Below are 16,115 nucleotides of genomic sequence, written 5' to 3'. Positions count from 1 at the left end.
TCACTCAGCCGGCCTGATAGGAAATAGCAGCCAAATCACCCTCAAATCACATTCTATTGTCTGATGAAACAAAAAAAGAAATGAACGGACACATGAGATAATGTAGTCCTAGATATCCCTAAAATTCATCAGGATGGTCACAGTTGGATTACCTTTGATCCTAGGTCTGCCTGATCAGGGCTGACCTCCTGGGGCTGAATAACAACCACAGTGAAAATACATTCCCCTACCCCTGTCCCCCAACACAAGCACATGCTCACGTATATATATATGTATACATATATATGCATAGACACGCATGCACGCATATACACATACACACACACACACACTTCTGAGAACGACCACCAGACAGGAATCCAACACCACACCACACTGCAGTAGACTACATTACACCACCGACACCACCACACCACAGACAACTACACTCATACAACACTACACCAATACCATCCCTAGACACCACTACGCTTCTGCCACTACATACCACTAGACCATCGCACCTAACAACACTATCCTTGCACTACATGCCACCGCCACCACCACAGGATCCCACACCATCACCACTACCACCACACACTACAACACTAAATCACCACTAGACACCTCAGCACCACCACCATCACCATCACCACCACCACCACCACCACCATATAGTACATGGCACATGACACCCAGCATCCCCCTCACTACCATCACTAAACACTACCACATCCCTCTACCGCTTCCCTACTCCCCTCCGTTACGCTACCGTCTCCTCCTCTTCCTCCTCCTCCTCCTCCACCTCCTCCGCTGCCGCCGCCGCCGCCGTCGTCATCACCATTACACAGGATATATAAAAACATGGACACAACTGAACAAGTAAGATTTATTCCTTCTTCACTTCCTTGTTGTTGTTGATGTTGTCATTGTTGTTGTTGTTGTTGTTGTTGTTGGAGAAGTGTCTCTCCTCCTGTCACACTTTAGCCACCTTCTCTTTAATCATTCTCTCTCTCTCTCTCTCTCTCATACATTCTTCCTTCCTTTCTCTCTCTCTCTCTCTCTCCTACCTCTGTCCTCACTTGATGTTACTCTACAGATGGAACTTCACTGCTTCTTCCCCAGTATTATCACCACCACCACCACCACTACTACTACTACTACTACTACTTACATCAACCACTATTTGCATCACAGCCAATACAACATCAAACACCATGTACTGTAACAGTAGCAACAACTATGACATTATGACAGTAACTACTCCAGCAGCAAAAAACAAAGAACAGAACTACACTACAACCACTACCACCAGAACATCACAGCAACCACAGCAGGAATACAACAATTGCAACCACCACTACACTACATCCATTTCTACAACAAAAATACAACAGTTACTTCACTAACTACCACAAGAGCAATTGTTGTATGGGCTGTAGCAGTAACCACTCCTAACCAATACTCAATGTCACTACACAAAACACTACCATATATGTGTGTGTGTGTAAATATATATATAGCCACTATTTCAGATGCTACTATATACTATACCAACATACCGCTATTCACCATACTAGCACATACAACACTATCATATACCACGCAATACAACCCCTGTACCATCATTAGACAACACCACCACAACTACAGCCACTAGGTAGGTTATATTAGGTCATAAGTGCTAAAAACAGCAGTCATATTTTCCTTACATCATCCCCTATCTACAGGTTTAAATGACTTAGATAACAGAAGTGTTGGTCACCACAGGAATGGCTGCATCACAGCTGACCTGGGATGTGGGGGTGTGTGAGTAGACCACCACCAGCACCACCACCAGCACAATACCATTATTCAATACCAGTGTTAATATGGTAATAGGATAGCTTATCACATCCCATTCACAGTGAAGTTCATTAAATATAATACATACATATATATATATATATAGATACACACACACACACGTAATCACATATATATATATATATATATATATATATATATATATATATATAGATACACACACATAATTACATATATATATATATATATACTTATTTATGCACACATATATATATATATATATATATATATTTATGTTGTATGTGTGTGCTGTTATGTGTGAATGATCGGTAGGTGTTTGTAATAAAAAGGTGAGTGCAGGTATGATAGTAGCAGGGTTAGTGTGGGGGTGGGGGTTGTTACTATGACAACATCACAAGACAAAGAGGCCTGAGCAGTCTCCAACTAACACAGATAACACTGTGTATATGTAATCTATATACGTATATATATATATAGACAGACAGGCAAGGTTAATATGCATACATGCATAAGAATATATACATACGTATATATCCACACATATACATATACACACATTATATATATACACACATACATAGATACATACATTATATATATATATATACACACAAATACATATCTATATATATATATATATACTTATACATATATATGTGCATGCATGAGTGTGTGTGTGTATATATATATATATATATATATAGATAGATATATATACACATATATATGCATATATATATATATATATATATATATATACACACACACACTCTCACATCCATGTAAATGTAATGAATATACTTACAATATCAAACATAGATGCAAACATACACACGCACATAAGTATATACATGCATGTGTACATATTACATATTCTCATTCCCACTGCTTTTGTTTTGTAATATATATACACACTCACGCATATTATGGATATGTGTGTGTGTGTGTAAAACCCAGAAGAAAAACCAGTAAAAGGAAACAAGATGGGAGAACTGGTACCCCAAATGCAATCTTTGTAATGATGAAACAACCAGAGAAGTACTCAGCTAAGAGTAAAGCACTGAATCTCACGTTCATTGACCTGGAGAAGGCATTTGACCAGGTGCTATGCCTAAAAATTTGGTGGTCACTGAGGAAATTGGTTGTAGATGAATAACTTATAAAAGCTACATAGGAAGGAATGATGTGAGATTTAGCAAAAGGTCTGCAATGAATTTAGTGTGGAGATTGGAATCCACTGAAAATTCAGTCTTCAAGCGTCTCCTATTTGTTATTGTCCTACCGGTCATCACAGAAGAGTTTAAGACCAGCTGTCCAAGGGAAATCCTTTATGCTGATGATAAGCTTCTTATACTTATAGCTAAATCTCTGGCGGAATTATAGAAGAAATTCCAAGCAAGGAAGTAAAATCTAGAATTGTGAGGCCTAAAGGTGAATTTAAGAAAGACTGAGGTGTTAGGAAATACTAAAGAAGATAGAAGTCTGGTATCTTGGGGGAGATGACCTTGCTTGATATGCTGAAAAGGTGTATGAAGCAAAACCTCTATCCAATGTGAGTTATGGACATCCAAGAGATGTAACGGATTCATAGACACACACTAACAAAGTGAGCTTTGTGTATGATAGATGTGTTGGTGCAATAGGTACTTGGAATACACCAGAAATAGATTCTTAGAAAGACCCAGATGGTTCGCTGGAGATAACTAATAATTTTTGTTACTTATATGCTATGACTTGCAGTGGAGGTGGTTTTTTTGTAAATAAAGTAGCCAAGGAAAGAATGGAGGTGGGAAAAGTTCAGGGTGATACTGTAAATTCTGCTTGCAGTGAAGGCCTTCCCTTCTCCCTCAGAGTGAAAGGTAGATTGTAGGATGCTTGTGCTAGGACTATGATGCTGCATGGTAATTCTTTGGATGCAGAGAGTCTGCATCGACTGGCATGAAATGAAACTAGACATTCTCCATTGGATGTGTAATGTTAATGTGTATGAAGAGCAAAGTAGAAATGAGCTGAGAAGAAAGCTGTGTATAAAAGGAATGAGATGGGGTGGGCAAGAGAGGTACTGGTTATGGGGATGGGCATGGGCATGGGGGGGGGGCAATGACTGTTGCATAAAGAAACACTGTTGCACTCCAAGAAGGCAACTGGGGCAAAAAACATATAATAAAGTTGTGACGCTGCATCTTGTAACAGAGATGACAAAAGGCTGTAGTGACCAGTGGTATGTGGTTGGGGAGGGGGCAAAGAAGATCTGCCGACCCATGGTGAAATATGTGGGGAAACTACAGTAATGATAGAGGGTCCAGGATCTCTATATGGGCATGTGTGTGTATATTTATATACATTGGTGTAAATGCGTATATGTGTGGGTGTATGTTTATATATACACACACACAAGTGTATTGGTATGTATATATCTACATCCTGCCAAGCCCATATTTCCTGCCACCCTCTGCACTCCTACTTCTTATCTCCCCTTTAATCACCTTCTCTCTTTCACCCATTTTCTTATTCACTTCAATCATCTCATCTCTCTCATACCCCCTCCGTTGCTTATCTCCCCCACCACACTATGACTGGCCACCCTGCATACCACCCAATCATTCTACCCTACCATCCTTCACTCAACCTCTGTGTGAGAGATTCTGTCACCCCTTCCTCATCACTCTGCCTCTGCCCACCTTGGGTGCGTGCATCTATTTCCCTGTCCACCTCACTTATCGCTCCATCGACCATACCTCCTCTCATCTCACCACATAGGATGCTTACTTGCCTGCCCCGCTGCAAACCCCCCCTCTCTCTCTCTCTCTCTCTCTTTCATGCTCCCTTCTTCCACCCTTTCCATACATCTAATCTTATAATGGTGAGCATGAAGGAATAATGTAGGACAGCCCTGGACAACCTGCACACAACATACCTCATCACCCTTACCTCCACTCTCTCGCTCCCTTTCTCATTTTAATCCCATTAATTCCCTGTTCCTTTGCCCCTCTTCCTTCAATACTCCCTCCTTCAACTGCGACTACTCTCTCACAACTATAACACTGATCCCCTCACCGTACCCTGCTCTTTCTCATCATATTGCCAAAAAAAAAAACAAATCATCTCTCTCTCTCTCTCTCAGTTATAGGGGGGGCTCCTTTAGGCCCTTAATTTCGCAAGGTAGCCTCACTAGGGTTGGTGCCACATAAAAAGTGCTCAGTAGACTCTGTAAAATGGTTGACATTAGGAATGGCATCCAGCTGTAGAAACCAAGCGAGAAACAGACATTAGAGCATGATACGGGTCTTTGATTTTTGGATCCCTGTTGAATCGTGCAACTCATGCCAGCATGGAAAGCAGATGTTCAATGAGGCTGATGATGATCATAATGATTGCGTGTATGTATACTTACATGTACATGCACACGCATATGTACATTTGCATCATATTCCCTAAAATGCTTGGAAGGTCTCCCCTAGACGTTGTTTATTGCTTTTGTAACTATGGTAACCTAATTAAGAGAAAAGCTGGGGACTCTAAAAGGAGCCAGAATAAAAAGATGGGTTGCAGAAAGTTGAAGGAACTGTTACCTCTAATGACAACAAAGAATTCCTCTTTCCCACTGATGGGTAGATTTCATGAATATTGAGTAGAAAGGGTGACTTTTTATGATTGGTTGTTGGGGGTGAAGAGGGGCTGAAGACCCATGGTGAAACATATAGTGAAATGGTAGAAGTGACAGAGGGCTGGGATCTCTATATGGACATGTGTATATATTAATAAATGGGTGTAAAGATATATGTGTGTGTGTGTGTATATATATATATACACAAAGGTGAGTCAAAAAGTAATGCCATTTTGTTTAGGACAGGTATAATTACCAGCACAGGAATATGTATCATACATCAAAATGAAGCTGGTCCTCTGTGGATCACATCCCTACTTCTCAACATAGTCACCATTTCTCTCAATAGCAATGTCCCACCTTCAAATGAGAGCATGTATCCCTGCCCTGTAAAATTCTGTTGACTGTTCTTTGAGCCACTTCTTCACTACAGTTTTCACTTCCTCGTCACTTAACTATCATCTCTTCGGCCCCATGAAAGAGGGTTTGAGACACAAACATTATTCCTGTGACAAGGAAGTGAAAACTGTAGTGAAGAAGTGGCTCAAAGAACAGTCAACAGAATTTTACGGGACAGGGATACATGCTCTCATTTGAAGGTGGAACATTGCTATTGAGAAAAACGGTGACTATGTTGAGAAGTAGGGATGTGATCCACAGAGGACCAACTTCATTTTGATGTATGATACATGTTCCTGTGTTGGTAATTATACCTGTCCTAAACAAAATGGTATTACTTTGTGACTCACCCTCGTATATATATATATATATTTGTATCCTCTCCATTTCCTTATTTGCCGTATACATACATATATATATATATATATATATATATATATACACACACACACGTATGTATGTATATATGTGTGTATATACATATATACATACATACATATATAAATAACAGAACAAATAGTGAGGGGTTATCAATCTGGACAAAATACTTCATAAGCTCTGCTCTCTGTTGGCACACCAGGCTAACAATATTACTTAAGATTAGCTCCATGATAAATCTGCCGGTTGTAAATAAAGTAAAACCATGAACACACGAAACCCCAAAATATGTTGAGACAAGACGAACAATTCGTACCAGCAATACCAGCCAACACCAAACCACACATCTTACAACACCACCACCACTAAATGCTAAATCACTCTTAATAACTTCTTCACATGTATCCCGGAATCCCAAAATCCGTTGCTACTCTTAACATGAAAGATTATGTCTGACGTGTGATTGTCCCTTCACTCGTCTTCCAGGGATTCGATGCATTAGTAAAAACAGGATACTAAACCACCACCAAGTCCACAGTGGAAGGATGCCTTGCAGTGGCAGTGATGGTTCAGACTTTCATCAAAACCTTGAAGTCACCCTTCATTGGGTACAGTAGTAAAACCAACTGCCACAAACCATATAACTATAACCATATTCAACAGTGCAACCATACCAGCCCCAGACAACAACCCCTCCCGAAACAAGAAAATCCTTAGTTAGCCATGATGAATCTGGCAAAAAGAAATTTAAAAAAAAAAGCCTTCTAACTCTCAAACAGCACCAATCACTGTTGTTAGCCCAGTTCACAACCACACCATTGTTGTCATTAACCCACAAACTTAAATCAATAACATTGCCAAATGTACAAAGTCTTTCACACTTCACATATCAGACAAGAGTACCATATCTTAGGAGACCTTGTTACAGCGAGAGAGACCTTGTTACTGTGAGAAAAGCCAATATGTGAAGCATGAAGTGAAACGTACCTGATCCCAGACATATTGGATGTGGAAGTATATCTGTCAGAACTGACTACAGAATATGGAAACAAGGAGAAATAGTGATCTTCATCGAAAAAGACCTGGCCACAAATGTCCTTCCCTCTCCCTCCAACACAGTGTGCGATATGTCACCAGATATTCCACCTTTGAAGTCACAAGCAAAAACACTTTATTGTACGAGTCTGATATTCAGAGATCCTCAACTGTTCAACTGCCTGCCTAACATAATCAGAAATATAAAAGGGACCCCTAGTGTAAACAAAAAAAAAAACATTGGCAAAACTAACAAAAATACCAGATTAGTCAGTCATTCAGAGATGCACTAGTGGGAGATCATCGCTGACCAACTTCCAGCCATAAAATGATAACAAAACTGGAAGAAAATAAAATGAAAGTTGTGCTCCAGCATGGCTGCAGTCCTACCACTAAAACCTCCCAACTACATGGTTCCAGGTCTCATGTGTTTATAGATTTTTACTTTATCTACTGTTGGCACACAGGATACCCCAAAATATGCCAGTTTTCTCAATGCAAGAGACTGTAGACACACAGTAACTGTAATTTCACTCATTTACCTGAGACAAATCACGCAATTCATACAAACAGCACCAGTCGATGCCAAAACACACCTCTTACGCCACTGTCGCTCTACCCACCACCACTCTCCCCACCATTTCTATGTGATTTTTCAAATTGCTGCCTTTTGTGCAATTTTTCAATCAGTTTGACTGTGTATGTGTGTGTGCATGCATGTGTGTATATACATATATATATATACACATGCACACACTCACACTATATATATATATATATATACATACACACATACATGTGTGTGTCTGTCTTTGCCCCCCCCCCCATCATTTGACAACTGATGTTGGTGTGTTTATATCTCAGTAACTTAGCGGTTTGGCAAAAGAGACCGATAGAATAAGTACTAAGCTTACAAAGAATAAGTCCTGGGGTCAATTTCTTCAGCTAAAACCCTTCAGTCAAATGAGTGAAAGAAGTAAAAGAGTAGAATATATGTAGTATATATATATACATAATTAAATTAGGCAGAAGCTTAGCAATGAATCACCAAAACGGGAAACTATAATTGGGATTAAATATGACGGAAGGTGTTAGAACACCTACAGTGCTAGGGGGGTTCTATATATATATATATATATGTGTGTGTATTTATATGTTGACTTTCTGTGCAACATTTTATGGTTATTAGTCAATGTAATGTCACACACCCCATTTCTGTTCCCACCCAGTGCTACCCCAGACAATGTTCAATATTTCGTGCAAGATTTTCTCTCTTTTCTATCCATTTCTCTCTGTCCTTCTTTTCTCCCCTCTTGGGCACAAAACCTTCCCCATCTATTTCTTCTTCTGTCCATCCCTGTCTACTCTCTATCTTTATTCCCTGTTTTCTCTGCACTCCCTCTTTTTTTCCTATTTGTTCTTCCCCAATCTTCTCTACACTGTCTCTCTTTCTTCACTTTTTGGTACCAAAGGACCATCCAATTTTTTATCACTCATCTCTTAACTACTTGACCACTGCATAAGTAAATCATGTATTTTCTTTCATCTCCTGCCCAGCATTCACTTCAGACCTCCAGTTTACCGTTTCATTCTTTTCTTTCCTTCTATCTTTCTTCCTTTCTATCTCATTTTCCTATCCTTCTCCTGAGCCCTCTCAGCACCACTATTTCCTTTCTTCTTTGTTAGTTTGTGTCATGTAGTGTCCCACATTTTGAAATTTGTATTTTTACTGCTTATGTTTGCTTTACTTGATATATTTCTGAAATTAAACATTTCAATATGCAAAATATACTTCACATTATTACATATACTATACGTTAATGCAAAAAATATTGTGTTTATTGACTATTTTCAAAATGTTCATACCATAAATGGAAAGTTCAATGCCAACTTGCTAAGGCAGTCATGAAAGGTTATCAAGACCAAACACCCAGAAAAAATGATGAATGGGGGTCTTGTTTCATGAGGACAATGCTTCAGCACACAAGTCCTTGCTTTCAATGACTGCTGTGCATGACTGGTTTTGAAATGGTTGATCATCCTCCCTATGTTAGTGATTTGGTTCCTTCTGTCTCCTGGGGCTAAATTACAGCAATATTCGTCCTAAACCAGGACAACCATGTTATGTTGGCAAAACAATCTTTACTCCTAAGAGAAATCAGTTGTAGCATAAACGAGAGAGAGAGAGAGAGAGAGAGAGAGATGATTGTGTTGGTTTGGATAAGTAATGTGTGTGAAGGCTGGGAGCAGGGGAAGAAAATAAGACGTTCAACTGACGGAGTCTGAGGAAGTTTAAGAGTGCATGGATGTTGCTTCAGGAGAAGTAGACAACAGCCTATCGTGTCAGTTTGTGAAAGGCAATGTTGGAAAGCATTTGCCACCCGACATGAATGTTAAAAAGGATAACAGTAATGAAAGACGGGTGGCATTGCAGTACCAGGCAGTGGCTGGCATGGCTTCTCTGATCTTAACTGATGGGCAGTATTATCATGTATATTGTTTTGTCTTGATGTAAAAGATGGACTACAACAACTATTCTGCTCAATACCACAGATTTACTTGTCAGTTGCTTGACCTTAATTGGTTGAGCATGTCCCTTGGTGGCTGACAATATGTGCATCTCTGATCACGAGCAGAAGTAGTGGGGGAGCATCATAGCCATGTGTTGAGAGGAATTCTTCGGGGTTTAGATAATTCACCTCTGGAAACATGGGTGTTTCATTCAACATCCTTAAACAACCCTTGTTCAGGGACCTTTTGAGTGAGCTGGGCTACTCAACCTGAAGAAAATTCCAACTGGACCCCCACCTGCAAGGTAATGCACTGTTTACCTTGATACGAGATTACCATGTCGCACATATGTGACTGTGCTGCATGTGTCTGGTGTACCTTGATCAGACGGGTACTCATGATGGCTATATTAAGTTTCGTATATTTGTATCCCAGTGTCACTTTGATGGTGTATGCTGCTCTCTCCCTCAATAATAATAATGATGGATTCTCCTTTTAATTCTGATCTATTAAGGTCTAATAGCATTTTTTTTTCTTTTTCTGATGCTTTAGTTCTGTTATGAATGTCTCTCATAAGACTTTAATCCCTCCAACGATATACAGACAAGTCCACAGATTGGACATCAGAAAGGAATGTTATAAAAAGTGGTTGGCATCACAGTCTGACACTTTGTTTTTGATCTCAGTTCTTTACGATTATCTAGATTATCAAGATGCATTAATTCCTTGTGGTTTTATAGCAAGTCAGTCACCATTCATTGCAATTCTATACAGTTTTTACAAATGTTTCTGCAGAAATCTTCGTCACTTTCAGGTGAGCTTTGAACTTGTCCTTCTACTTTAGCTATAGTCTTCCTAGAGTTTCCCTCCCATCATGGAGCTGGATGTACTTAACAACTACATACATCTATACACACACACACACACGTTTATGCAGATTTTGTCAAGTCTCCCAAACTCTTTAACACCCCTTTCATCTCTCTGTAACTCACCCCTCCTTCAGTTCACTGAGCCATACTTAGGGATGTTATTAAATCTATCCACCCAACTCATCTCCCTGACATCCATTTGTTCTCCTCTTCACTGCATCCAACCCCAATTGTATAACAAGGGAACTTACTACAACACGTCCTCTCCCTTCTCATAACTTTCACTCTCTTGTCTAACAAAAGGCCTACATTATAAGGGATTGAATTAGATCTACTTGTAATTCCTGCACTCAGCATTCTCATTCTATAATTCCAGTCATCATTCCCTCATTCTTGAGCCACTTGTTACTGGCATCTGTCAACTGCACCCAACCCCCACCCACCTAGCCCTTCATAACAAGGAAAACATGACCCCCTCCTCCTCAAATGGGTTCCAGATTAGTAATGGTTTGTGGTATTTGTGTCAAAGATGTCTTCAGTAAAGCCATGATCTCGAATGCAAACAAAAGATCCCCAAAATATTCAATGCCATTCCTTGCTTATCTGGTTTTATATCAGCAATGACCTTCCCTTAGGGGGCAGACTTTGACAAAAGCTAACGGGTGCCTCACTCCTAGTGGTCTTCCAGCATGCTAAACACCAACCTGAAATTTATGTATGTGTATATGTGTCTGTATATGTGTGTGTGTGTGTGCGTTCTCACCCTCAGTGACTTGAGTGAAAGAGAGACTACATGAAGGAGATAGCTAAAAAGTAAGCCAGGGTTTCATTGAGGAGGGTTTCATTGAGCTTCTGTCCCCTTCTTTCCACAAGGAGAGCTAAATATTATTATAGCAGTGGTCTTTTTAAGACAGGATGGTCATGGATGAAATACCTTTATTCATGACTCTTCTGACTTATGGTTAAACAACAGCAGCCATAACAAATGGTCCCATGGATCTTTGTAATTTTAAGGAGAGAATTAGGAAAAAAAGGAACAAAAACAAATCTATTGTTATGTTAATGTATTTCCTTTTAACTCGTTTTTACACTTTTGTGTCCTGCTTTTTCACATTCTTGTTTTTTTTATCCCTTTTTCCCTGTTATCCCTTTTCTTAAGTCCCCTTTTTGTACTCACTTTTCTCCTGTTCACATTTTGCCGGGGTCTCTGCTCTGCTGGTTCCTCTTTGGTCATCTTTGATAACCCTTTCAGCATTTCCCTTTTTCTCACCATCTTTCTTCATTTTCCTAGTGACCCATGCTTCTGATCTCTCTCTCTACTGGTCCCTTTCTGCCAACCCCTCTCAATCACCACCCACCTGGGTTTATCCCCTCATCAAACCTTGATAAAGTGGGTCAGGTTAACCCGTTTGTTACCATATTTTCTGTCGAGATGCTCTGTGTTTCTTTCAATTACTTTTAAATATAACAAAGAATTTAGTAAAATAACTTTGTAAATCACTCAGCTAGTTTTAGGAACATAAATTGCAACTAAGGTTTGGTGGAAGATTTTCATTCAGAACTTTTGTAAACAAGATATTTCTTGTTGAGACTCTTGTTGTTGTTACTATTGTCTCTCCCCCCCCCCCCCCCCACTGACTCTCGTTTATGCCAATAGTGATGTTTCCAATGAAAATATGATTTCCAGTGGGAATATTTCTGAGCAGAAGGATAGTGTGAACGATCTGTCATGATGACGTTTAACCCCTGGTCAGCCCTGATCCAACAGATCTGTAATCAAAAGTTTTCCAAACCCAGCCATCTCATTTTTTTTTTATTTAGTCATAGTGTATCTAGGACTACATGATCTAATGTAACCAACCTGGTTGTTGTTTAGCCCAAGGTAGGTAAGGATCCAACAGATCTATGATCTAAGGTTCTTCTAGTCATGACAATCCTGCCTGTTTCCAGTTTGTCTTCTGTTCAGACAGTGTATCTAGGACTACACTGTTTAATGTGTCTTCTAGTTGTTTAGCCCAAGGTCAGCACTGATCCAGTATGCCTGTCATCGAATCTTTTCTAGTTGTGACTATTCTGTCTTTTATTCAAACATTGTGTATCTAAGACTACATTATCCAATGTGTCCCTCATAGTTTGAGACTGTGGAGTATGATCTTGAGGGAGATTTGACTGTTATTTCTAACAAGTTCCCTTATTGGTGGTGATGGTACTTGTTGTTTAGCCCCAGGTCAGCCTCTACTGACCTGGGGCTAAATGACATTCCAACTGTAACTAACATAATATGCAATCATACAATGTGTCCTTCCTTTTTTAAAGACAATGAGTGCAATTCAATGGAGATATGGCTGCTATTTCTTGTATATGTAGATGCTCTGTCACTTGTTATAATTTATCAGTAGTGGTAGCCATGTGGATTGTCTGTCATGTTCCTCTCCAGGTCACTCAGTCACCACTGAGAGCAGTTGCTCTACTACATCCTGCTTAACTTACTGAGTAATATATTGGTTGCAGTGCTACAGTGTCATAGTGTGGTGTTGGCTGTAGTAGTGTAGTGGTCAATGTAGTGGCAAGGTAATGGTTGCAGTGTTGTAGTATTGTCGTGTTTCGTGTAGTTGCGGTGCACAAATGACTGTAATGGTGTGTTGGTGACTGCAGTGGTGTGGTGGGAGACACAATATTGCAGTAGAGGGTGTAGTGATGTAGTGGTAGATTTAGTGTTGTAGTAAGGGTTACAGTGTTGTAGTTGTGGTGGTAGTGGTAACTTTTGAAAATTAATAGTTTTTTTAGGGGGGGAGGGAGGAGAGAATGTGGTTTAGTGGCTTCACTTGATGTGACTGTGGACATCGGATCAGAGAGAAATTGTTGTAACTGCCTCATGTCACTGTCGCATACTGTTACATAGTGTTTATGTGGTGTGATGGCACATTGTGTCACAGATACTGTTACACTCTTCCTTCTTACCCCTCGCTGGTCACGTGTGTCCGGCTTCTACGTCCTTTCTTATCTTGGCTACTGCCAAGCTCACACAAACTTTCTTCCTCTCTCTTCCTTTAAGTTCGTCACATCACAGCGTTCCGTACACACATATATATTTTTTTCACGTCTGGCCTTATACTCCTTCTTGTTTATTTTCACTGTTTCGTTTTCTCGTCGTGTTTTCTGTTCGCCACTATATTTCTCCGTGTTACAAATTTAATTTGTTTCCATGGGAAGAGCCATTCTAACAATGCGTCCTGCCCTAACTCTTCGAAACACTTAGTTTTAGAATGGTGGCAGCTGATGAAGGAAATGTTCTCTATGTGGCCTGTGTCTTTTCTGTGCTCTGTTTATGTTCTGTTATTCATTTTGCCCACGTTTTCTTGTGACGTCCTGTACCCGGATATGCATCGATATATACATGTAGATGTAGGTATGTACATACATGTACGTATATATGCATATACTCACATATTATTTGTATTATATATATATATATATATATATATAAGGACAAACAACAAACATTTTATTGTATTCTTTGCTGCTAAAACTGAGACAACCAACGAACTAGATTATGCAACTGGCCAAGTGGCTTGCATAAAGCAACAATTAGCTTGCAGTACACTTTATAAAGCTTAAAAACACAGATTGCATTTTCTGCATTTCTTATTAATATGTAAAATGGGCCAAACTCTGCATAACTAGCCTATCATGTGATGTGATGGTTGTTGCCAAAATGTGCGTTGCATAGGAGTGAAGTAGGGAGCTATTTACTGAACCCAAGCATTTTGGTAAAGTGTAGTGCTTTTCACTGCACTTTTAAATTATACATACATACATACATACATGTATATATTCCACCAAACCAAGTTGTAACAATTCTCACGTAAAGATCTCAGTAGCATGAAACCCAAGACTTGAGATGAACTCCATCCCCATTCAGTTAACTCAGTTCAATATGTGTGCGCATGTATATATATATATATATATATATATATATATATAATACATGTATGTACATATGCATATATATCAATGTGTACAAATCAATGTATATATTATACATGAGACATGAACTAACATGCATAGACATAAGTTTAAACACACTGACACATGTATTGCTTCTGAAAATATCATATCACACTGCAATATATATGTCACTATCCCATACACACACACAAACATCTGCCATAAATAACAACAGTACAATGTTGAGGTAGCTTTAGTCTCTGTCCAGCCACATCACATCGGATCATCTCGTCATAAGTTATTTAACTCCAGGTCAGCCTTAATTCAGCAGACTGATGCTCAAAGACAATCCTGATGAAGCCCCCTTATTCTGTAGGGGTTTCTTTGACCACATTAGCTAATGTATCTTTTCTCTTTTATAAAACAATAGTGAATGGGGTGAGGGAGATTTAGCTGCTATAACTACCAGGTCAGACGACTCCCTTATCAGTTCAGTATTAAATGTCTAGTGTATATGTATGTATGTATGTACACATCAACCAGCTGGGGTGGTTTGGCCCTTCGTTGGAAAAACAGGGCTTTCCCCAAAACCCTCTTTAGTTTATATTGTGGAACATCATCACACAACTATCTTTATGAAAAAGTTGTCAGTTCAATTCCTGGGTTAGATAGAGTCCTACCTCTTCATTTTATATTGCCCCAGTCTACTCAGCTGTAAGAGAGAACCACCCAAGTGCTGATGCAGTTCCATCTCTCCTCCATCTGTCACATCCTGTATGTTTTGCCTGATTAAGTTTAATCAGGCCAAGAGGATGTCTCTGTCTATTTGTGACTCTAAAGACCCCTAAAACAATCAAGGCTGCATGCTACCAGGTCATACTGCTTTATCAATGGTGGCACTGTTGCATGTTTTTCATGTAGCATCAGCCAACCAATGCAAGTTTACTGCCTGTTGCAATGTTGATGGTACAGGCGCTGGTGGTAGTGGTTGTCAGCAGAGTTACAGCTGTTGGTCAAAGGCTTTCCAGCCATAACCATCCCATCCGTTTTTCAGACATAGTTGTTCATCACACTACATTTCCTAATATAATCTTTACAATGACAACATGTGGTTTTGAGGGAAATTTAGCTGTTATCTTTAACATATCAAGTATCCACATAGTGGCTCCCTTGATGGCTTATGTAGTGTTGCTGTTGTGGTGGTGGTAATCAGATAGAGGTATGGTTGTTGTGTTGTGGTAGTGGTGGTGTCGTAGTGTTGCTGCTGCAGTGCTAGTATTGTTGCTTGTGGTAGCAAGCTTGTTATTCTAGTGGTGACAGCTTAGTGGTAGTGTTACTGTAGTAGTACTGCTGTAGTGGTGGGAATGTGCCTATACTACTGTTGCTATTGTCAAAACTGCTGTTCCTACTACTCCAAGAACCACTGCAATGCTATCGTCACCATGACAACCACCACCACTGTACCACAATGGCGATGAAGACTACCACCACCACTGTACCACTACTACTACAGTTGTCCTTCACTCTTGTTGTTGCTGTAGTCCTGTGGCTGCTATCGTTGG

The 16,115-nt window shown here is 39.6% G+C and overlaps 1 protein-coding gene across 3 annotated transcripts in view; it reads left to right on the top strand.

The window, feature by feature from the left end:
* Positions 1–16,115, top strand: part of LOC106873243 (protocadherin-18) — a 113,341-nt gene that overhangs the window by 77,151 nt on the left and 20,075 nt on the right. The window contains exon 1 of one of the 3 annotated variants that reach the window (XM_014920522.3): positions 1–861. This exon is cut by the window's left edge and continues 845 nt beyond it. The exons of the other annotated variants lie outside the window; for them this stretch is intronic. The gene's annotated coding sequence lies outside the window, so the exon portion shown is untranslated. The remainder of the gene's footprint in view (positions 862–16,115) is intronic. 3 annotated transcript variants of the gene reach the window in all.

This window comes from Octopus bimaculoides, chromosome 14, assembly GCF_046866305.1.
Source record: "Octopus bimaculoides isolate indiv1 chromosome 14, ASM4686630v1, whole genome shotgun sequence".
Taxonomy (NCBI): Eukaryota; Metazoa; Mollusca; class Cephalopoda; order Octopoda; family Octopodidae; genus Octopus; species Octopus bimaculoides.
The sequence above is the reverse complement of the archived record's forward strand: the minus strand, read 5'-3'. Positions and strand labels throughout refer to the sequence as shown.